This window comes from Hesperophylax consimilis, chromosome 17, assembly GCF_061612785.1.
Source record: "Hesperophylax consimilis isolate HC1 chromosome 17, BYU_Hcon_1.0, whole genome shotgun sequence".
NCBI lineage: Eukaryota > Metazoa > Arthropoda > Insecta > Trichoptera > Limnephilidae > Hesperophylax > Hesperophylax consimilis.
In genome coordinates, this window is record NC_142852.1 from 34,728,755 (window position 1) to 34,751,535 (window position 22,781).

General features: G+C 34.8%; 6 non-coding genes across 6 annotated transcripts; 4 read left to right on the plus strand and 2 right to left on the minus strand.

Annotated features, from left to right (window-relative positions):
* The first annotated feature begins 18,308 nt into the window (after window positions 1–18,308).
* Window positions 18,309–18,427, plus strand: LOC149416485 (5S ribosomal RNA). Its single transcript, XR_016303730.1, has one exon. It is a non-coding gene; the product is annotated as a 5S ribosomal RNA (ribosomal RNA).
* A 322-nt stretch (window positions 18,428–18,749) lies between these two features.
* LOC149416486 (5S ribosomal RNA) lies at window positions 18,750–18,868 on the plus strand. Its single transcript, XR_016303743.1, has one exon. It is a non-coding gene; the product is annotated as a 5S ribosomal RNA (ribosomal RNA).
* Window positions 18,869–19,295: 427 nt separating this feature from the next.
* On the minus strand, window positions 19,296–19,414 carry LOC149416487 (5S ribosomal RNA). Its single transcript, XR_016303744.1, has one exon. It is a non-coding gene; the product is annotated as a 5S ribosomal RNA (ribosomal RNA).
* Window positions 19,415–19,736: 322 nt separating this feature from the next.
* Window positions 19,737–19,855, minus strand: LOC149416488 (5S ribosomal RNA). The gene has a single exon (XR_016303731.1). It is a non-coding gene; the product is annotated as a 5S ribosomal RNA (ribosomal RNA).
* Window positions 19,856–21,222: 1,367 nt separating this feature from the next.
* LOC149416489 (5S ribosomal RNA) lies at window positions 21,223–21,341 on the plus strand. The gene has a single exon (XR_016303732.1). It is a non-coding gene; the product is annotated as a 5S ribosomal RNA (ribosomal RNA).
* A 323-nt stretch (window positions 21,342–21,664) lies between these two features.
* On the plus strand, window positions 21,665–21,783 carry LOC149416490 (5S ribosomal RNA). Its single transcript, XR_016303745.1, has one exon. It is a non-coding gene; the product is annotated as a 5S ribosomal RNA (ribosomal RNA).
* Window positions 21,784–22,781: the final 998 nt, after the last annotated feature.

The window sequence follows — 22,781 nt, forward strand, 5'->3', positions numbered from 1 at the left end:
CAACAGTGGCTTTGTTAACAGACTTCTGTATTTTCTTCGCTTGAACTGAAGTTTACTATCGATTCGGAATATTTTGTTTATATTTTGTCAGCATCGCGTTTTCCATGTCACCTAAGGCTGATTTGAGTAGCATGAGATAGTTCTTGTGGACTTCGAAAGTTCAGAAGACATTTATTTTTTCTTGTTTAGCTTTTTGACGAGCATAAACCAAATTCTTTTTCTGGTATACCACGTAGTCCTTCGTCACGCGTCACTACATGAAGAATAAAAACTGTTTTAAGCCATTTTGCGTGTTTACATCAATTTTAAAGTACTTCTATGAAAACCAAACCATTTTCTATGAAATATTAATAGAACCGAAGCGATTTTTTTCTTAAATAAACTATCCTCGAGACTTTTAAAATTGTTTTTCTTCAATAAATATTTTATATGTTCATAAACACACTGCCTTATTGCAGCACAATTCAACTTTGAGGTGCCCTTTACTTCTAGAATCTCCAGGCTCTGTAAATGACAAAAGAGCAAGTTTGAGCAAACAAATTTTATAAAATATTATACATAAAAAATGGTTTTATATGTCACTAGTTTCGTTTGGTGGTACAAATCGGTACACGATTTTGAAAGTTTAATTAAACTCTGGCAAATAATTGTAAATAATGATACTTTTTCACGATTTTTAATTAATAATTAAAGTAATGTTGAAAAGGCAAATTATAAAATAATTAAATTAATTTGAAAGAACATACCATAGACTTCAATTTTTGTATTTTTTGTAATTTCTCTAAGATTTCAAATAACAACACTAACGATCGAACAGGGTGCACACCCGAAAGCGACCGACCGCTATGCGAACGATTGGCACATCCAAAGTGTCGTGTTTACAACGTTGCCACGTATCGCGCGTATTGTTTTAAATTTTTTATCGATGTGAACTTAATACTATGGACATTTTTCAATGTTGTGAGAATATTTTTGAACATAAATAAAAACATCGTTGAAACCTTTTTGTCTAGCTAGTTTCCTCAAAGGGGACCATAGTGTTGGGTTCGAACAAAAAATGCCATTTTTTTAGGCTCTATGGTACCAAACGGGCTGAAAATTGAGAATAGTGATTCGAATCATGGTCCATAACGAAATCCTTCACGAAATCCGCATAAAGTTGAATTTTTGGAAAAATCATCATTTCTATAGGCACTAATTTCAGACTTGGGTTCGATCAAAAAATGCCATTTTTTTAGGCTCTATGGTACCAAACGGGCTGAAAATTGAGAATTTGGATAACGATCATGGTCCATAACGAAATCCGTCTTAAAATCTGCATAGAGTTAAATTTTTGGAAAATCATCATATGTATAGGCACTAATTTCAGACTTGGGTTCGAACAAAAAATGCCATTTTTTTAGGCTCTATGGTAGTAAACGGGCTGAAAATTGAGAATAGTGATAAGGATCATGGTACATAACGAAATCCGTCACAAAATCTGCATAAAGTTGAGTGTTTGGAAAAATCATCATTTCAGACTTGGGTTCGAACAAAAAATGCCATTTTTTTAGGCTCTATGGTACCAAACGGGCTGAAAATTGAGAATTTGGATAACGATCATGGTCCATAACGAAATCCGTCACAAAATCTGCATAAAGTTGAATTTTTGGAAAAATCATCATTTTTATGGGCACTAATTTCAGACATGGGTTCGATCAAAAAATGCCATTTTTTTAGGCTCTTTGGTACCAAACGGGCTAAAAATTTGAGAATAGTGATAAGGATCATGGTCCATAACGAAATCCGTCACAAAATCTGCATAAAGTTGAGTGTTTGGAAAAATCATCATTTCAGACTTGGGTTCTAACAAAAAATGCCATTTTTTTTGGCTCTATGGTACCAAACGGGCTAAAAATTTGAGAATAGTGATAAGGATCATGGTCCATAACGAAATCCGCCACAAAATCTGCATAAAGTTGAATTTTTGGAAAAATCATCGTTTCTATGGGCACTAATTTCAGACTTGGGTTCGATCAAAAAATGCCATTTTTTTAGGCTCTATGGTACCAAACGGGCTGAAAATTGAGAATAGTTATAAGGATTATGGTCCATAACGAAATCCGTCTTAAAATCTGCATAAAGATAAATTTTTGGCAAATCATCATATGAGTAAGGATGCCATTTACCGGGTACTTTTTTTTGATCAGCCATAAAACGAAGAAATGATTGAATTTTCTGAAAATGAGTTTGTATGTGTATAACTGTATTAATCTTTTATCGTGTATGTACAATAAAAATAATTTTGCGGCCGTACTTAAAAACACAAAAGCAAAAATATGTGAAAGGAGAAATTTTGTCTTTGAAAAAAAGAGGTCCTTATATCGGGTACCATACCTGCCTTTTATCGGGTACCCGGTGATAGGATGCCTACCATTTATCGGGTACCCGGTAATACGCATAAAAAGTATTTCTACAGGTGCTTTGAAAAAAAAAATTTTTTTTTTAATAAAACATAGTTAATTAAGTTATAAAAAGTCTGTTTATTTTCGTACTGTTAAGTTCAACCGTTAAGGCAAATATCACATATGAAATCGAAATTCCCGTTATCGGAACATTCTACGTGAGCCCATTTTTTACATGCAATGCATTTTATCCATTTTTCTCCTCTGAAATTAGATGAATATGCTTTGTTACAGTAAACGCACGCTGCATCTTCTTCATCGGTATCTGGATCATCGTCGGTATCCATGAAAATAACAGAGTCATCGTTACTCTCACCACTGCTGGAATCTGATGTGTCCACTTTTTTTTGCTTCCGTTTCATCTTCGTTGTATTTTCAGTTTTCGTCTGTTTTTTTATAGTGCGTTGTTTACCTTTAACCAAATTTAATTTACTGACGCCTTTCTTATCTTGTTTAGCTAAAGACTCACTTAAATTGTTTTTGTATGGGGATCCTGAAATTAAACAAGCAGATCCGGTTCTTTTACTTGTGTTAGGTTTAACAGTGGGTAGTTTTTTAATGTCAATACATCTAATGGGATCATTGCTTGAAGATGCAGCAGGGGTATCTACAGTGCCAACAGTTGCCAACGCCTGAGTGAGATGTGTGCCAGAATCAAGTAACTCAGCTTCTAGCGTAATATTTTGTGATTCTTCCGGTTCTGAAACATCGTGAGCAGCAAAATCGTGGTCTCTGAATATGAAACGATTGCAAGGAAATATGCCACTTTTGCGGAAACCATTGATGGCCACTTCAACAGTTGCACTACGTTGGTATGCTTGCCCCATAAGACTTGCGACTTGTAATGGAGTCACCATTCTTCCGACATTATTCCTCAACCATGTAGTTACAGCTTTTGAATAATATGTTTTAAATGGCCCCATAAAAGCTAGGTCTAGCGGTTGCATCTTATGAGTTGAATGTGGGGGTAAACAAATTATTATAACGCCATTGTCGCGGGCCATGTTGATTACGTCAATATTTCGTGTATGTGAGTAATGACCATCAAGAATAAGAATAATTTGATCCCCTTTAGAAGGCCTTGTGTATTTAACGAAGTGGCGAAACCAATCAGTAAAAATATTTTGCTGAACCCAGCCTGAAGGATGGCACGCCGATATAGCTCCTGGAGGAGCTCCATCCATGAGTTCTGCTTTCATGTTTTTACGGGGAAATATGAGCATCGGAGGTACGTAGTTGCCAGATGCACTCATACATGTTATAACAGTTATGAGGGCTCCTCTTTCTGCAGATGTTATAGCTCCGACTTGCTTCTTTCCTTTCAGCGATAATATTTTTGGCAATTTACTTTGCACAATGCTGATACCGGTTTCATCTACGTTGTAAATTCTAGTTGGGGAATTATCAACACTGTCTAATTGTGCCTCCAAAATATCAAAAAATTTTGAAACATTGTCTGGGTTGAAACCTTTAATACGTGCCAAAGACGTGCCTTGGGGCTTCCTCTTGGAAAGATGGGGGTGTCTCTGTAAAAATAATTTAAGCCATTTTGCACCAGCAGACCTTTTTTCGACGTTAAACGGATGTGGTATTTTGTTTAAATCGGCAAGTTGAAAAGCTAAACTTTTGACATCAGCGAGAGTGAGTCCGTAGAACCGTTCATCCATTTGAATACAGTACTGCACAAGCTGTTTTTCAAATTCTGCTGACAGTGTAGGCTTTCTTTCAGACTTCTGGGAAATTAGTTTGTCGATGCAACTTATTTGCTTCTTATTTCTTACGTAATCTTCTAAAGTAGTCTGTGGGACATGGAACTCCCGGGCTGCTTTCATATATCCCATCGTTTTGTTTTGAACAGCTTCTATAGCTCTTTTCATATCTGAAGGATCCCATTTTTTGCGTGTTGAAGTTGCCATCTAAAACAAATATTAGCTGAATAAATTAAGCCTTTTATCGGGTACCCGAAGTTGGCCATTACCGGGTACCCGGTATTGTGGATATCACAAATCTGAACAACGAAATGATGACAGAAACGTAACAGAGCGATGAAATGTCCAAAGAATGCATGTCGTGTGAACTTAACTACATAGGTTAAAAGAAAAATAATAATAACTCTAAAAAACACTTACCCTTGTTATCAAAATATGCCGTGTTAAAACTGCCTTGATAAACTATTTATCAGATTTTTTGCAAAAATGCCTGCCACTTAATGAACGTGTGAGTGACGGTTGTCGATCTTCGCCTTATAATGGCGGATGGTAAGATCTCTGTTTTACCGGTCGATTAGTTCGCGCAGTTGGCACCAGTTTCGACATAAAGGGGTACCCGGAATTGGGCAACTACCCGGTAAATGGCGTCTTTACTAGGCACTAATTTCAAACTTGGGTTCGAACAAAAAATTCCATTTTTTTAGGCTCTATGGTACCAAACGGGCTTAAAATTTGAGAATAGTGATAAGGATCATGGTCCATAACGAAATCCGTCACAAAATCTGCATAAAGTTGAGTGTTTGGAAAAATCATCATTTCAGACTTGGGTTCGAACAAAAAATGCCATTTTTTTAGGCTCTATGGTACCAAACGGGCTGAAAATTGAGAAAAGTGATAAGAATCATGGTCCATAACGAAATCCGTCTTAAAATCTGCATAATGTTAAATTTTTGGAAAATCGTCATATCTATAGGCACTAATTTCAGACTTGGGTTCGAGGAAAAAATGCGAGTTTTTTAGGCTCTATGGTACCAACGGGCTGAAAATTGAGAATTTGGATAACGATCATGGTCCATAACGAAATCCGTCACAAAATCTGCATAAAGTTGAATTTTTGGAAAAATCATCATTTTTATGGGCACTAATTTCAGACTTGGGTTCGATCAAAAAATGCCATTTTTTTAGGCTCTTTGGTACCAAACGGGCTAAAAATTTGAGAATAGTGATAAGAATCATGGTCCATAACGAAATCCGTCACAAAATCTGCATAAAGTTGAATTTTTGGAAAAATCATCATTTTTATGGGCACTAATTTCAGACTTGGGTTCGATCAAAAAATGCAATTTTTTTAGGCATTTTGGTACCAAACGGGCTAAAAATTTGAGAATAGTGATAAGGATCATGGTCTATAACGAAATCCGTCACAAAATCTGCATAAAGTTGAGTGTTTGGATTTTTTGGAAAAATCACCATTACTATAGGCACTAATTTCAGACTTGGGTTTGAACAAAAAATGCAATTTTTTTAGGCTCTATGGTACTTAACGGGCTGAAAATTGAGAATAGTGATAAGAATCATGGTCCATAACGAAATCCGTCACAAAATCTGCATAAAGTTGAATTTTTGGAAAAATCATCATTTCTATGGGCACTAATTTCAGACTTGGGTTCGATCAAAAAATGCAATTTTTTTAGGCTCTATGGTACTTAACGGGCTGAAAATTGAGAATAGTGATAAGAATCATGGTCCATAACGAAATCCGTCACAAAATCTGCATAAAGTTGAATTTTTGGAAAAATCATCATTTTTATGGGCACTAATTTCAGACTTGGGTTCGATCAAAAAATGCAATTTTTTTAGGCATTTTGGTACCAAACGGGCTAAAAATTTGAGAATAGTGATAAGGATCATGGTCCATAACGAAATCCGTCACAAAATCTGCATAAAGTTGAGTGTTTGGATTTTTTGGAAAAATCACCATTACTATAGGCACTAATTTCAGACTTGGGTTTGAACAAAAAATGCAATTTTTTTAGGCTCTATGGTACTTAACGGGCTGAAAATTGAGAATAGTGATAAGAATCATGGTCCATAACGAAATCCGTCACAAAATCTGCATAAAATTGAATTTTTGGAAAAATCATCATTTCTATGGGCACTAATTTCAGACTTGGGTTCGATCAAAAAATGCAATTTTTTTAGGCTCTATGGTACTTAACGGGCTGAAAATTGAGAATAGTGATAAGAATCATAGTCCATAACGAAATCCGTCACAAAATCTGCATAAAGTTGAATTTTTGGAAAAATCATCATTTTTATGGGCACTAATTTCAGACTTGGGTTCGATCAAAAAATGCAATTTTTTTAGGCATTTTGGTACCAAACGGGCTAAAAATTTGAGAATAGTGATAAGGATCATGGTCCATAACGAAATCCGTCACAAAATCTGCATAAAGTTGAGTGTTTGGATTTTTTGGAAAAATCACCATTACTATAGGCACTAATTTCAGACTTGGGTTTGAACAAAAAATGCAATTTTTTTAGGCTCTATGGTACTTAACGGGCTGAAAATTGAGAATAGTGATAAGAATCATGGTCCATAACGAAATCCGTCACAAAATCTGCATAAAGTTGAATTTTTGGAAAAATCATCATTTCTATGGGCACTAATTTCAGACTTGGGTTCGACCAAAAAATGCAATTTTTTTAAGGCTCTATGGTACTTAACGGGCTGAAAATTGAGAATAGTGATAAGAATCATGGTCCATAACGAAATCCGTCACAAAATCTGCATAAAGTTGAATTTTTGGAAAAATCATCATTTTTATGGGCACTAATTTCAGACTTGGGTTCGATCAAAAAATGCAATTTTTTTAGGCATTTTGGTACCAAACGGGCTAAAAATTTGAGAATAGTGATAAGGATCATGGTCCATAACGAAATCCGTCACAAAATCTGCATAAAGTTGAGTGTTTGGAAAAATCATCATTTCAGACTTGGGTTCGAACAAAAAATGCCATTTTTTTAGGCTCTATGGTACCAAACGGGCTGAAAATTGAGAATAGTGATAAGAATCATGGTCCATAACGAAATCCGTCTTAAAATCTGCATAATGTTAAATTTTTGGAAAATCGTCATATCTATAGGCACTAATTTCAGACTTGGGTTCGAGGAAAAATGCGAGTTTTTTAGGCTCTATGGTACCAACGGGCTGAAAATTGAGAATTTGGATAACGATCATGGTCCATAACGAAATCCGTCACAAAAATCTGCACAAAGTTGAATTTTTGGAAAAATCATCATTTTTATGGGCACTAATTTCAGACTTGGGTTCGATCAAAAAATGCCATTTTTTTAGGCTCTTTGGTACCAAACGGGCTAAAAATTTGAGAATAGTGATAAGAATCATGGTCCATAACGAAATCCGTCACAAAATCTGCATAAAGTTGAATTTTTGGAAAAATCATCATTTTTATGGGCACTAATTTCAGACTTGGGTTCGATCAAAAAATGCAATTTTTTTAGGCATTTTGGTACCAAACGGGCTAAAAATTTGAGAATAGTGATAAGGATCATGGTCCATAACGAAATCCGTCACAAAATCTGCATAAAGTTGAGTGTTTGGATTTTTTGGAAAAATCACCATTACTATAGGCACTAATTTCAGACTTGGGTTTGAACAAAAAATGCAATTTTTTTAGGCTCTATGGTACTTAACGGGCTGAAAATTGAGAATAGTGATAAGAATCATGGTCCATAACGAAATCCGTCACAAAATCTGCATAAAGTTGAATTTTTGGAAAAATCATCATTTCTATGGGCACTAATTTCAGACTTGGGTTCGATCAAAAAATGCAATTTTTTTAGGCTCTATGGTACTTAACGGGCTGAAAATTGAGAATAATGATAAGAATCATAGTCCATAACGAAATCCGTCACAAAATCTGCATAAAGTAAAATTTTTGGAAAAATCATTATTTTTATGGGCACTAATTTCAGACTTGGGTTCGATCAAAAAATGCAATTTTTTTAGGCATTTTGGTACCAAACGGGCTAAAAATTTGAGAATAGTGATAAGGACATGATCCTTGGTCCATAACGAAATCCGTCACAAAATCTGCATAAAGTTGAGTGTTTGGATTTTTTGGAAAAATCACCATTACTATAGGCACTAATTTCAGACTTGGGTTTGAACAAAAAATGCAATTTTTTTAGGCTCTATGGTACTTAACGGGCTGAAAATTGAGAATAGTGATAAGAATCATGGTCCATAACGAAATCCGTCACAAAATCTGCATAAAGTTGAATTTTTGGAAAAATCATCATTTCTATGGGCACTAATTTCAGACTTGGGTTCGATCAAAAAATGCAATTTTTTTAGGCTCTATGGTACTTAACGGGCTGAAAATTGAGAATAGTGATAAGAATCATGGTCCATAACGAAATCCGTCACAAAATCTGCATAAAGTTGAATTTTTGGAAAAATCATCATTTTTATGGGCACTAATTTCAGACTTGGGTTCGATCAAAAAATGCAATTTTTTTAGGCATTTTGGTACCAAACGGGCTAAAAATTTGAGAATAGTGATAAGGATCATGGTCCATAACGAAATCCGTCACAAAATCTGCATAAAGTTGAGTGTTTGGAAAAATCATCATTTCAGACTTGGGTTCGAACAAAAAATGCCATTTTTTTTGGCTCTATGGTACCAAACGGGCTAAAAATTTGAGAATAGTGATAAGGATCATGGTCCATAACGAAATCCGCCACAAAATCTGCATAAAGTTGAGTGTTTGGATTTTTTGGAAAAATCACCATTACTATAGGCACTAATTTCAGACTTGGGTTCGATCAAAAAATGCCATTTTTTTAGGCTCTATGGTACCAAACGGGCTGAAAATTGAGAATTTGGATAACGATCATGGTCCATAACGAAATCCGTCACAAAATCTGCATAAAGTTGAATTTTTGGAAAAATCATCATTTTTATGGGCACTAATTTCAGACTTGGGTTCGATCAAAAAATGCCATTTTTTTAGGCTCTTTGGTACCAAACGGGCTAAAAATTTAAGAATAGTGATAAGGATCATGGTCCATAACGAAATCCGTCACAAAATCTGCATAAAGTTGAGTGTTTGGAAAAATCATCATTTCAGACTTGGGTTCGATCAAAAAATGCCATTTTTTTAGGCTCTATGGTACCAAACGGGCTGAAAATTGAGAATTTGGATAACGATCATGGTCCATAACGAAATCCGTCACAAAATCTGCATAAAGTTGAGTTTTTGGAAAAATCATCATTTCTATGGGCACTAATTTCAGACTTGGGTTCGAACGAAAAATGCCTTTTTTTGAGGCTCTATGGTACCAAACGGGCTAAAAATTTGAGAATAGTGATAAGGATCATGGTCCATAACGAAATCCGCCACAAAATCTGCATAAAGTTGAATTTTTGGAAAAATCATCATTTCTATGGGCACTAATTTCAGACTTGGGTTCGATCAAAAAATGCCATTTATTTAGGCTCTATGGTACCAAACGGGCTGAAAATTGAGAATTTGGATAACGATCATGGTCCATAACGAAATCCGTCACAAAATCTGCATAAAGTTGAATTTTTGGAAAAATCATCATTTTTATGGGCACTAATTTCAGACTTGGGTTCGATCAAAAAATGCCATTTTTTTAGGCTCTTTGGTACCAAACGGGCTAAAAATTTGAGAATAGTGATAAGGATCATGGTCCATAACGAAATCCGTCACAAAATCTGCATAAAGTTGAGTGTTTGGAAAAATCATCATTTCAGACTTGGGTTCGATCAAAAAATGCCATTTTTTTAGGCTCTATGGTACCAAACGGGCTGAAAATTGAGAATTTGGATAACGATCATGGTCCATAACGAAATCCGTCACAAAATCTGCATAAAGTTGAGTTTTTGGAAAAATCATCATTTCTATGGGCACTAATTTCAGACTTGGGTTCGAACGAAAAATGCCTTTTTTTGAGGCTCTATGGTACCAAACGGGCTGAAATTTGAGAATAGTGATAAGGATCATGGTCCATAACGAAATCCGTCTTAAAGTCTGCATAAAATTAAATTTTTGGCAAATCATCATATGTATAGGCACTAATTTCAAACTTGGGTTCGAACAAAAAATGCCATTTTTTTGGCTTTATGGTACCAAACGGGCTGAAATTTGAGAATAGTGATGAGGATCATGGTCTATAACGAAATCTGTCACAAAATCTGCATTTAGTTGAGTGTTTGGAAAAATCATCATTTCAGACTTCGTTCGAACAAAAAATGCCATTTTTTTAGGCTCTATGGTACTAAACGGGCTGAAAATTGAGAATAGTGATAAGGATCATGGTACATAACGAAATCCGTCATAAAATCTGCACAAAGTTGATTTGATGGAAAAATCACCATTTCTATAGGCACTAATTTCAGACTTGGGTTCGAACAAAAAATGCCATTTTTTGAGGCTCTATGGTACCAAACGGGCTGAAATTTGAGAATAGTGATAAGGATCATGGTCCATAACGAAATCCGTCTTAAAATCTGCACAAAGTTGATTTTTTGGAAAAATCACCATTACTATAGGCACTAATTTCAGACTTGGGTTTGAACAAAAAATGCAATTTTTTTAGGCTCTATGGTACTTAACGGGCTGAAAATTGAGAATTTGGATAACGATCATGGTCCATAACGAAATCCGTCACAAAATCTGCATAAAGTTGAATTTTTGGAAAAATCATCATTTCTATGGGCACTAATTTAAGACTTGGGTTCGATCAAAAAATGCCATTTTTTTAGGCTCTATGGTACCAAACGGGCTGAAAATTGAGAATTTGGATAACGATCATGGTCCATAACGAAATCCGTCACAAAATCTGCATAAAGTTGAATTTTTGGAAAAATCATCATTTCTATGGGCACTAATTTCAGACTTGGGTTCGATCAAAAAATGCCATTTTTTTAGGCTCTATGGTACCAAACGGGCTGAAAATTGAGAATTTGGATAACGATCATGGTCCATAACGAAATCCGTCACAAAATCTGCATAAAGTTGAATTTTTGGAAAAATCATCATTTTTATGGGCACTAATTTCAGACTTGGGTTCGATCGAAAAATGCTATTTTTTTAGGCTCTTTGGTACCAAACGGGCTAAAAATTTGTGAATAGTGATAAGGATCATGGTCCATAACGAAATCCGTCACAAAATCTGCATAAAGTTGAATTTTTGGAAAAATCGTCATATCTATAGGCACTAAATTCAGACTTGGGTTCGAACAAAAAATGCCATTTTTTTAGGCTCTATGGTACCAATCGGGCTTCAAATTGAGAATTTGGATAACGATCATGGTCCATAACGAAATCGGTCACAAAATCTGAATTAAGTTGAATTTTTGGAAAAATCATCATTTCTATGGGCACTAATTTCAGACTTGGGTTCGATCAAAAAATGCAATTTTTTTAGGCTCTTTGGTACCAAACGGGCTAAAAATTTGAGAATAGTGATAAGGATCATGGTCCATAACGAAATCCGTCACAAAATCTGCATAAAGTTGAGTGTTTGGAAAAATCATCATTTCAGACTTGGGTTCGAACAAAAAATGTCATTTTTTTAGGCTCTATGGTACCAAACGGGCTGAAAATTGAGAATAGTGATAAGAATCATGGTCCATAACGAAATCCTTCATTAAATCTGCATAAAGTTGAATTTTTGGAAAAATCATCATTTCTATGGGCACTAATTTCAGACTTGGGTTCGATCGAAAAATGCCATTTTTTTAGGCTCTATGGTACTAAACGGGCTGAAAATTGAAAAAAGTGATAAGAATCATGGTCCAAAACGAAATCCGTCACAAAATCTGCATAAAGTCTTATATTTGGAAAAAATCATCATTTCTATGGGCACTAATTCCAGACTTGGGTTCGAACAAAAAATGCCATATTTTAAGGATCTATGGTACCAAACGGGCTGAAATTTGAGAATAGTGATAAGAATCATGGTCCATAACGAAATCCGTCACAAAATATGCATAAAGTTGAATTTTTGGAAAAATCATCATTTCTATGGGCACTAATTTCAGACTTGGGTTCGATCAAAAAATTCCATTTTTTTGCGCCCTGTGGTACCAATCGGGCTGAAAATTGAGAATTTGGATAACAATCATGGTCCATAACGAAATCGGTCAAAAAATCTGAATTAAGTTGAATTTTTGGAAAAATCATCATTTCTATGGGCACTAATATCAGACTTGGGTACGAACAAAAAATGCCATATTTTAAGGCTCTATGGTACCAAACGGGCTGAAATTTGAGAATAGTAATAAGGATCATGGTCCATAAGGAAATCCGTCACAAAATCTGCATAAAGTTGAGTTTTTGGAAAAATCATCATTTCAGACTTGGGTTCGAACAAAAAATGCCATTTTTTTAGGCTCTATTGTACCAAACGGGCTCAAATTTGAGAATAGTGATAACGATCATGGTCCATAACGAAATCGGTCACAAAATCTGAATTAAGTTGAATTTTTGGACAAATCATCATTTCTATGGGCACTAATATCAGACTTGGGTACGGACAAAAAATGCCATATTTTAAGGCTCTATGGTACCAAACGGGCTGAACATTGAGAATAGTTGTAAGGATTATGGTCCATAACGAAATCCGTCTTAAAATCTGCATAATGTTAAATTTTTGGAAAATCGTCATATCTATAGGCACTATTTTCAGACTTGGGTTCGATCAAAAAATGCCATTTTTTTAGGCTCTATGGTACCAAACGGGCTGAAATTTGAGAATTTGGATAACGATCATGGTCCATAACGAAATCCGTCACAAAATCTGCATCAAGTTGAATTTTTGGAAAAATCATCATTTTTATGGGCACTAATTTCAGACTTGGGTTCGATCAAAAAATGCCATTTTTTTAGGCTCTTTGGTACCAAACGGGCTAAAAATTTGAGAATAGTGATAAGGATCATGGTCCATAACGAAATCCGTCACAAAATCTGCATAAAGTTGAGTGTTCGGAAAAATCATCATTTCAGAATTGGGTTCGAACAAAAAATGTCATTTTTTTAGGCTCTATGGTACCAAACGGGCTGAAAATTGAGAATTTGGATAACGATCATGGTCCATAACGAAATCCGTCACAAAATCTGCATAAAGTTGAGTTTTTGGAAAAATCATCATTTCTATGGGCACTAATTTCAGACTTGGGTTCGAACGAAAAATGCCTTTTTTTGAGGCTCTATGGTACCAAACGGGCTGAAATTTGAGAATAGTGATAAGGATCATGGTCCATAACGAAATCCGTCTTAAAGTCTGCATAAAGTTAAATTTATGGCAAATCATCATATGTATAGGCACTAATTTCAAACTTGGGTTCGAACAAAAAATGCCATTTTTTTGGCTTTATGGTACCAAACGGGCAGAAATTTGAGAATAGTGATAAGGATCATGGTCTATAACGAAATCTGTCACAAAATCTGCATTAAGTTGAGTGTTTGGAAAAATCATCATTTCAGACTTGGGTTCGAACAAAAAATGCCATTTTTTTAGGCTCTATGGTACTAAACGGGCTGAAAATTGAGAATAGTGATAAGGATCATGGTACATAACGAAATCCGTCATAAAATCTGCACAAAGTTGATTTGATGGAAAAATCACCATTTCTATAGGCACTAATTTCAGACTTGGGTTCGAACAAAAAATGCCATTTTTTGAGGCTCTATGGTACCAAACGGGCTGAAATTTGAGAATAGTGATAAGGATCATGGTCCATAACGAAATCCGTCTTAAAATCTGCACAAAGTTGATTTTTTGGAAAAATCACCATTACTATAGGCACTAATTTCAGACTTGGGTTTGAACAAAAAATGCAATTTTTTTAGGCTCTATGGTACTTAACGGGCTGAAAATTGAGAATAGTTTAAAGGATCATGGTCCATAACGAAATCCGTCTTAAAATCTGCATAAAGTTAAATTTTTGGAAAATCATCATATCTATAGGCACTAATTTCAGACTTGCGTTCGAACAAAAAATGCCATTTTTTTAGGCTCTATGGTACTAAACGGGCTGAAAATTGAAAAAAGTGATAAGAATCATGGTCCATAACGAAATCCGTCACAAAATCTGCATAAAGTCTTATATTTGGAAAAAATCATCATTTCTATGGGCACTAATTCCAGACTTGGGTTCGAACAAAAAATGCCATATTTTAAGGATCTATGGTACCAAACGGGCTGAAATTTGAGAATAGTGATTAGGATCATGGTCCATAACGAAATCCGTCTTAAAATCCGCACAAAGTTGATTTTTTGGAAAAATCACCATTACTATAGGCACTAATTTCAGACTTGGGTTTGAACAAAAAATGCAATTTTTTTAGGCTCTATGGTACTTAACGGGCTGAAAATTGAGAATAGTGATAAGAATCATGGTCCATAACGAAATCCTTCATTAAATCTGCATAAAGTTGAATTTTTGGAAAAATCATCATTTCTATGGGCACTAATTTCAGACTTGGGTGCGATCAAAAAATTCCATTTTTTTAGGCTCTATGGTACTAAACGGGCTGAAAATTGAAAAAAGTGATAAGAATCATGGTCCATAACGAAATCCGTCACAAAATCGACATAAAGTTGAATTTTTGGAAAAATCATCATTTTTATGGGCACTAATTCCAGACTTGGGTTCGATCAAAAAATGCCATTTTTTTAGGCTCTTTGGTACCAAACGGGCTAAAAATTTGAGAATAGTGATAAGGATCATGGTCCATAACGAAATCCGTCACAAAATCTGCATAAAGTTGAGTGTTTGGAAAAATCATCATTTCAGACTTGGGTTCGAACAAAAAATGCCATTTTTTTTGGCTCTATGGTACCAAACGGGCTAAAAATTTGAGAATAGTGATAAGGATCATGGTCCATAACGAAATCCACCACAAAATCTGCATAAAGTTGAATTTTTGGAAAAATCATCATTTCTATGGGCACTAATTTCAGACTTGGGTTCGATCAAAAAATGCCATTTTTTTAGGCTCTATGGTACCAAACGGGCTCAAAATTGAGAATTTGGATAACGATCATGGTCCATAACGAAATCCGTCACAAAATCTGCATAAAGTTGAATTTTTGGAAAAATCATCATTTTTATGGGCACTTATTTCAGACTTGGGTTCGATCGAAAAATGCCATTTTTTTAGGCTCTTTGGTACCAAACGGGCTAAAAATTTGTGAATAGTGATAAGGATCATGGTCCATAACGAAATCCGTCACAAAATCTGCATAAAGTTGAGTGTTTGGAAAAATCATCATTTCAGACTTGGGTTCGAACAAAAAATGCCATTTTTTTTGGCTCTATGGTACCAAACGGGCTAAAAATTTGAGAATAGTGATAAGGATCATGGTCCATAACGAAATCCGCCACAAAATCTGCATAAAGTTGAATTTTTGGAAAAATCATCATTTCTATGGGCACTAATTTCAGACTTGGGTTCGATCAAAAAATGCCATTTCATAGGCTCTATGGTACCAAACGGGCTGAAAATTGAGAATAGTTATAAGGATTATGGTCCATAATGAAATCCGTCTTAAAATCTGCATAATGTTAAATTTTTGGAAAATCGTCATATCTATAGGCACTAATTTCAGACTTGGGTTCGAGGAAAAAATGCGATTTTTTAAGGCTCTATGGTACCAAACGGGCTGAAAATTGAGAATTTGGATAACGATCATGGTCCATAGCGAAATCCGTCACAAAATCTGCATAAAGTTGAATTTTTGGAAAAATCATCATTTTTATGGGCACTAATTTCAGACTTGGGTTCGATCAAAAAATGCCATTTTTTTAGGCTCTTTGGTACCAAACGGGCTAAAAATTTGAGAATAGTGATAAGGATCATGGTCCATAACGAAATCCGTCACAAAATCTGCATAAAGTTGAGTGTTTGGAAAAATCATCATTTCAGACTTGGGTTCGATCAAAAAATGCCATTTTTTTAGGCTCTTTGGTACCAAACGGGCTAAAAATTTGTGAATAGTGATAAGGAGCATGGTCCATAACGAAATCCGTCACAAAATCTGCATAAAGTTGAATTTTTGGAAAAATCGTCATATCTATAGGCACTAATTTCAGACTTGGGTTCGAACAAAAAATGCCATTTTTTTAGGCTCTATGGTACCAAACGGGCTGAAATTTGAGAATAGTGATAAGGATCATGGTCCATAACGAAATCCGTCTTAAAATCTGCACAAAGTTGATTTGATGGAAAAATCACCATTTCTATAGGCACTAATTTCAGACTTGGGTTCGAACAAAAAATGCCATTTTTTTAGGCTCTATGGTACCAAACGGGCTGAAATTTGAGAATAGTGATAAGGATCATGGTACATAACGAAATCCGTCATAAAATCTGCACAAAGTTGATTTGATGGAAAAATCACCATTTCTATAGGCACTAATTTCAGACTTGGGTTCGAACAAAAAAGGCCATTTTTTGAGGCTCTATGGTACCAAACGGGCTGAAATTTGAGAAAAGTGATAAGGATCATGGTCCATAACGAAATCCGTCTTAAAATCTGCACAAAGTTGATTTTTTTTAAAAATCACCATTACTATAGGCACTAATTTCAGACTTGGGTTTGAACAAAAAATGCAATTTTTTTAGGCTCTATGGTACTTAACGGGCTGAAAATTGAGAATTTGGATAACGATCATGGTCCATAACGAAATCCGTCACAAAATCTGCATAAAGTTGAATTTTTGGAAAAATCATCATTTCTATGGGCACTAATTTCAGACTTGGGTTCGATCAAAAAATGCCATTTTTTTAGGCTCTATGGTACCAAACGGGCTGAAAATTGAGAATTTGGATAACGATCATGGTCCATAACGAAATCCGTCACAAAATCTGCATAAAGTTGAATTTTTGGAAAAATCATCATTTTTATGGGCACTAATTTCAGACTTGGGTTCGATCGAAAAATGCCATTTTTTTAGGCTCTTTGGTACCAAACGGGCTAAAAATTTGTGAATAGTGATAAGGATCATGGTCCATAACGAAATCCGTCACAAAATCAGCATAAAGTTGAATTTTTGGAAAAATCGTCATATCTATAGGCACTAATTTCAGACTTGGGTTCGAACAAAAAATGCCATTTTTTTAGGCTCTATGGTACCAATCGGGCTTCAAATTGAGAATTTGGATAACGATCATGGTCCATAACGAAATCGGTCACAAAATCTGAATTAAGTTGAATTTTTGGAAAAATCATCATTTCTATGGGCACTAATATCAGACTTGGGTACGGACAAAAAATGCCATATTTTAAGGCTCTATGGTACCAAACGGGCTGAACATTGAGAATAGTTGTAAGGATTATGGTCCATAACGAAATCCGTCTTAAAATCTGCATAATGTTAAATTTTTGGAAAATCATCATTTCTATAGGCACTAATTTCAGACTTGCGTTCGAACATTGAGAATAGTTTAAAGGATCATGGTCCATAACGAAATCCGTCTTAAAATCTGCATAAAGTTAAATTTTTGGAAAAACATCATATCTATAGGCACTAATTTCAGACTTGCGTTCGAACAAAAAATGCCATTTTTTTAGGCTCTCTGGTACCAAACGGGCTGAAATTTGAGAATAGTGATATGGATCATGGTCCATAACGAAATCCGTCACAAAATCTGCATAAAGTTGAGTTTTTGGAAAAATCATTATTCTATGGGCACTAATTTCAGACTTGGGTTCGATCAAAAAAAAATGGGTGTGTCAAGCCTACGCAAGACAGAAGTGAAACTTCTAGTATTCTTCTCTCTCTCTCTTTTCATTTCATTCTCTCTTTTTTTCTGTCTATTGACATATTTATAAGTAGCATGTGATAAAAAAAATTAAAAGTTATAAAAAAAGAAAAAAAAAATTAGTTAAAGCGGGGATCGAACCTCGGTTCTTCACGACCACAGTCGTGCGCTCTGCCTGTAGACAGCGAAGATGAGTTAGGAGAGTGAGTTAAACTAGGTATATAATATTTACACCTTGCTAATGTTTTCAGTATTATTAGGGCTTTTTTATACTAATTTTCATATATTTATTGGCAGGTAGAGTAGAAATTAATATTGTTTAGCGTTTGCCAACGACCATACCATGTTGAACACACCGGTTCTCGTCCGATCACCGAAGTTAAGCAACATTGGGCGCGGTCAGTACTTGGATGGGTGACCGCTTGGGAACACCGCGTGCCGTTGGCCTATTTTTTATTTTAATTTCATGTTTTTTTTATTTTTTTATCATTACTATAATTAATAATATCATAAAATTCTTTAACTTTTCAAGTATGCTACAGGCCTAAAATATTACTTAGTGGATTGATATTATGGTCAACCATTGAAAAAAAAAATTCCTACAAACTTATTAATGTAATTACGATCTTTTTCAAGCGCGTATGTAATGATTATTTTTATCAACCTCGCACACACCTTGCTAATTTTTTCAATATTATTAGGGCTTTTTTATACTAATTTTCATATATTTATTGGCAGGTAGAATAGAAATTAATATTGTTTAACTTTTGCCAACGACCATACCATTTTGAACACACCGGTTCTCGTCCGATCACCGAAGTTAAGCAACATTGGGCGCGGTCAGTACTTGGATGGGTGACCGCTTGGGAACACCGCGTGCCGTTGGCCCATTTTTTATTTTAATTTTATGTTTTTTTTCATTTTTTTATCGTTAACATCATAAAAAATTTTATATCATTCTTTAACTTTTCAATTATGCTACAGGCCTAAAATATTACTTAGTGGATTGATATTATGGTCAACCATTAAAAAAAAAAAATTCCTTAAAAACAAAAAAATAATATTCCATGGCCGAGAATCGAACTCGGATCAACTGCTTCGAAAGCAACTATGCTGACCATTACACCACCAACGCCAGTTGTCGAGATGAGCTAAGAAGCATTTATATTTTACTTCAAAACTTTTACTACATCAAATGAACTTTAATCGGTCCCGCATTTTCGTTTCGGTCATGAGTTGGTTTTACTCCTCGAAATTGCATGACGCGCGTAAAGAAGTTTCACTTCAAAAAAACATAAAATTAAAATAAAAAATGGGCCAACGGCACGCGGTGTTCCCAAGCGGTCACCCATCCAAGTACTGACCGCGCCCAATGTTGCTTAACTTCGGTGATCGGACGAGAACCGGTGTGTTCAAAATGGTATGGTCGTTGGCAAAAGTTAAACAATATTAATTTCTATTCTACCTGCCAATAAATATATGAAAATTAGTATAAAAAAGCCCTAATAATATTGAAAAAATTAGCAAGGTGTGTGCGAGGTTGATAAAAATAATCATTACATACGCGCTTGAAAAAGATCGTAATTACATTAATAAGTTTGTAGGAATTTTTTTTTTCAATGGTTGACCATAATATCAATCCACTAAGTAATATTTTAGGCCTGTAGCATACTTGAAAAGTTAAAGAATTTTATGATATTATTAATTATAGTAATGATAAAAAAATAAAAAAAACATGAAATTAAAATAAAAAATAGGCCAACGGCACGCGGTGTTCCCAAGCGGTCACCCATCCAAGTACTGACCGCGCCCAATGTTGCTTAACTTCGGTGATCGGACGAGAACCGGTGTGTTCAACATGGTATGGTCGTTGGCAAACGCTAAACAATATTAATTTCTACTCTACCTGCCAATAAATATATGAAAATTAGTATAAAAAAGCCCTAATAATACTGAAAACATTAGCAAGGTGTAAATATTATATACCTAGTTTAACTCACTCTCCTAACTCATCTTCGCTGTCTACAGGCAGAGCGCACGACTGTGGTCGTGAAGAACCGAGGTTCGATCCCCGCTTTAACTAATTTTTTTTTTCTTTTTTTATAACTTTTAATTTTTTTTATCACATGCTACTTATAAATATGTCAATAGACAGAAAAAAAGAGAGAATGAAATGAAAAGAGAGAGAGAGAAGAATACTAGAAGTTTCACTTCTGTCTTGCGTAGGCTTGACACACCCATTTTTTTTTTTTTATCACATGCTACTTATAAATATGTCAATAGACAGAAAAAAAGAGAGAATGAAATGAAAAGAGAGAGAGAGAAGAATACTAGAAGTTTCACTTCTGTCTTGCGTAGGCTTGACACACCCATTTTTTCATTTTTTTATCGTTAACATCATAAAAAATTTTATATCATTCTTTAACTTTTCAATTATGCTACAGGCCTAAAATATTACTTAGTGGATTGATATTATGGTCAACCATTAAAAAAAAAAAATTCCTTAAAAACAAAAAAATAATATTCCATGGCCGAGAATCGAACTCGGATCAACTGCTTCGAAAGCAACTATGCTGACCATTACACCACCAACGCCAGTTGTCGAGATGAGCTAAGAAGCATTTATATTTTACTTCAAAACTTTTACTACATCAAATGAACTTTAATCGGTCCCGCATTTTCGTTTCGGTCATGAGTTGGTTTTACTCCTCGAAATTGCATGACGCGCGTAAAGAAGTTTCACTTCAAAAAATTCCTTAAAAACAAAAAAATAATATTCCATGGCCGAGAATCGAACTCGGATCAACTGCTTCGAAAGCAACTATGCTGACCATTACACCACCAACGCCAGTTGTCGAGATGAGCTAAGAAGCATTTATATTTTACTTCAAAACTTTTACTACATCAAATGAACTTTAATCGGTCCCGCATTTTCGTTTCGGTCATGAGTTGGTTTTACTCCTCGAAATTGCATGACGCGCGTAAAGAAGTTTCACTTCAAAAATTAAAAGTTATAAAAAAAGAAAAAAAAAATTAGTTAAAGCGGGGATCGAACCTCGGTTCTTCACGACCACAGTCGTGCGCTCTGCCTGTAGACAGCGAAGATGAGTTAGGAGAGTGAGTTAAACTAGGTATATAATATTTACACCTTGCTAATGTTTTCAGTATTATTAGGGCTTTTTTATACTAATTTTCATATATTTATTGGCAGGTAGAGTAGAAATTAATATTGTTTAGCGTTTGCCAACGACCATACCATGTTGAACACACCGGTTCTCGTCCGATCACCGAAGTTAAGCAACATTGGGCGCGGTCAGTACTTGGATGGGTGACCGCTTGGGAACACCGCGTGCCGTTGGCCTATTTTTTATTTTAATTTCATGTTTTTTTTTATTTTTTTATCATTACTATAATTAATAATATCATAAAATTCTTTAACTTTTCAAGTATGCTACAGGCCTAAAATATTACTTAGTGGATTGATATTATGGTCAACCATTGAAAAAAAAAATTCCTACAAACTTATTAATGTAATTACGATCTTTTTCAAGCGCGTATGTAATGATTATTTTTATCAACCTCGCACACACCTTGCTAATTTTTTCAATATTATTAGGGCTTTTTTATACTAATTTTCATATATTTATTGGCAGGTAGAATAGAAATTAATATTGTTTAACTTTTGCCAACGACCATACCATTTTGAACACACCGGTTCTCGTCCGATCACCGAAGTTAAGCAACATTGGGCGCGGTCAGTACTTGGATGGGTGACCGCTTGGGAACACCGCGTGCCGTTGGCCCATTTTTTATTTTAATTTTATGTTTTTTTTCATTTTTTTATCGTTAACATCATAAAAAATTTTATATCATTCTTTAACTTTTCAATTATGCTACAGGCCTAAAATATTACTTAGTGGATTGATATTATGGTCAACCATTAAAAAAAAAAAATTCCTTAAAAACAAAAAAATAATATTCCATGGCCGAGAATCGAACTCGGATCAACTGCTTCGAAAGCAACTATGCTGACCATTACACCACCAACGCCAGTTGTCGAGATGAGCTAAGAAGCATTTATATTTTACTTCAAAACTTTTACTACATCAAATGAACTTTAATCGGTCCCGCATTTTCGTTTCGGTCATGAGTTGGTTTTACTCCTCGAAATTGCATGACGCGCGTAAAGAAGTTTCACTTCAAAAATGCCATTTTTTAGGCTCTATGGTTGCAAACGGGCTGAAAATTGAGAAAAGTTTTAAGGACCATGGTCCATAACGAAATTCGTCTTAAAATCTGCATAAAGTTAAATTTTTGGAAAATCATCATTTATATAGGCACTAATTTCAGACTTGGGTTCGAACAAAAAATGCCATTTTTTTAGTCTATATTGTACCAAACTTTCTGATTTTTTTAAATAATGATGAAAACCATGGTCCAATACGAAATCCGTCACAAAATGTGCATAAAGATGAATTTTTGGAAAAATCATCATTTCTATATAGGCACTAATTTCAGACTTGGGTTCGAACAAAATATGCCATTTTTTTAGTCTATATTGTACCAAACGTTCTGATTTTTTTAAATAATGATGAAAACCATGGTCAAATACGAAATCCGTCACAAAATGTGCATAAAGATGAATTTTTTCGAAAAATCATCATTTCTATATAGGCACTAATTTCAGACTTGGGTTCGAACAAAATATGCCATTTTTTTAGGCTCTATGGTACCAAACGGGCTGAAATTTGAGAAAAGTTATAAGGATCATGGTCCATAACGAAATCAGTCACAAAATCTG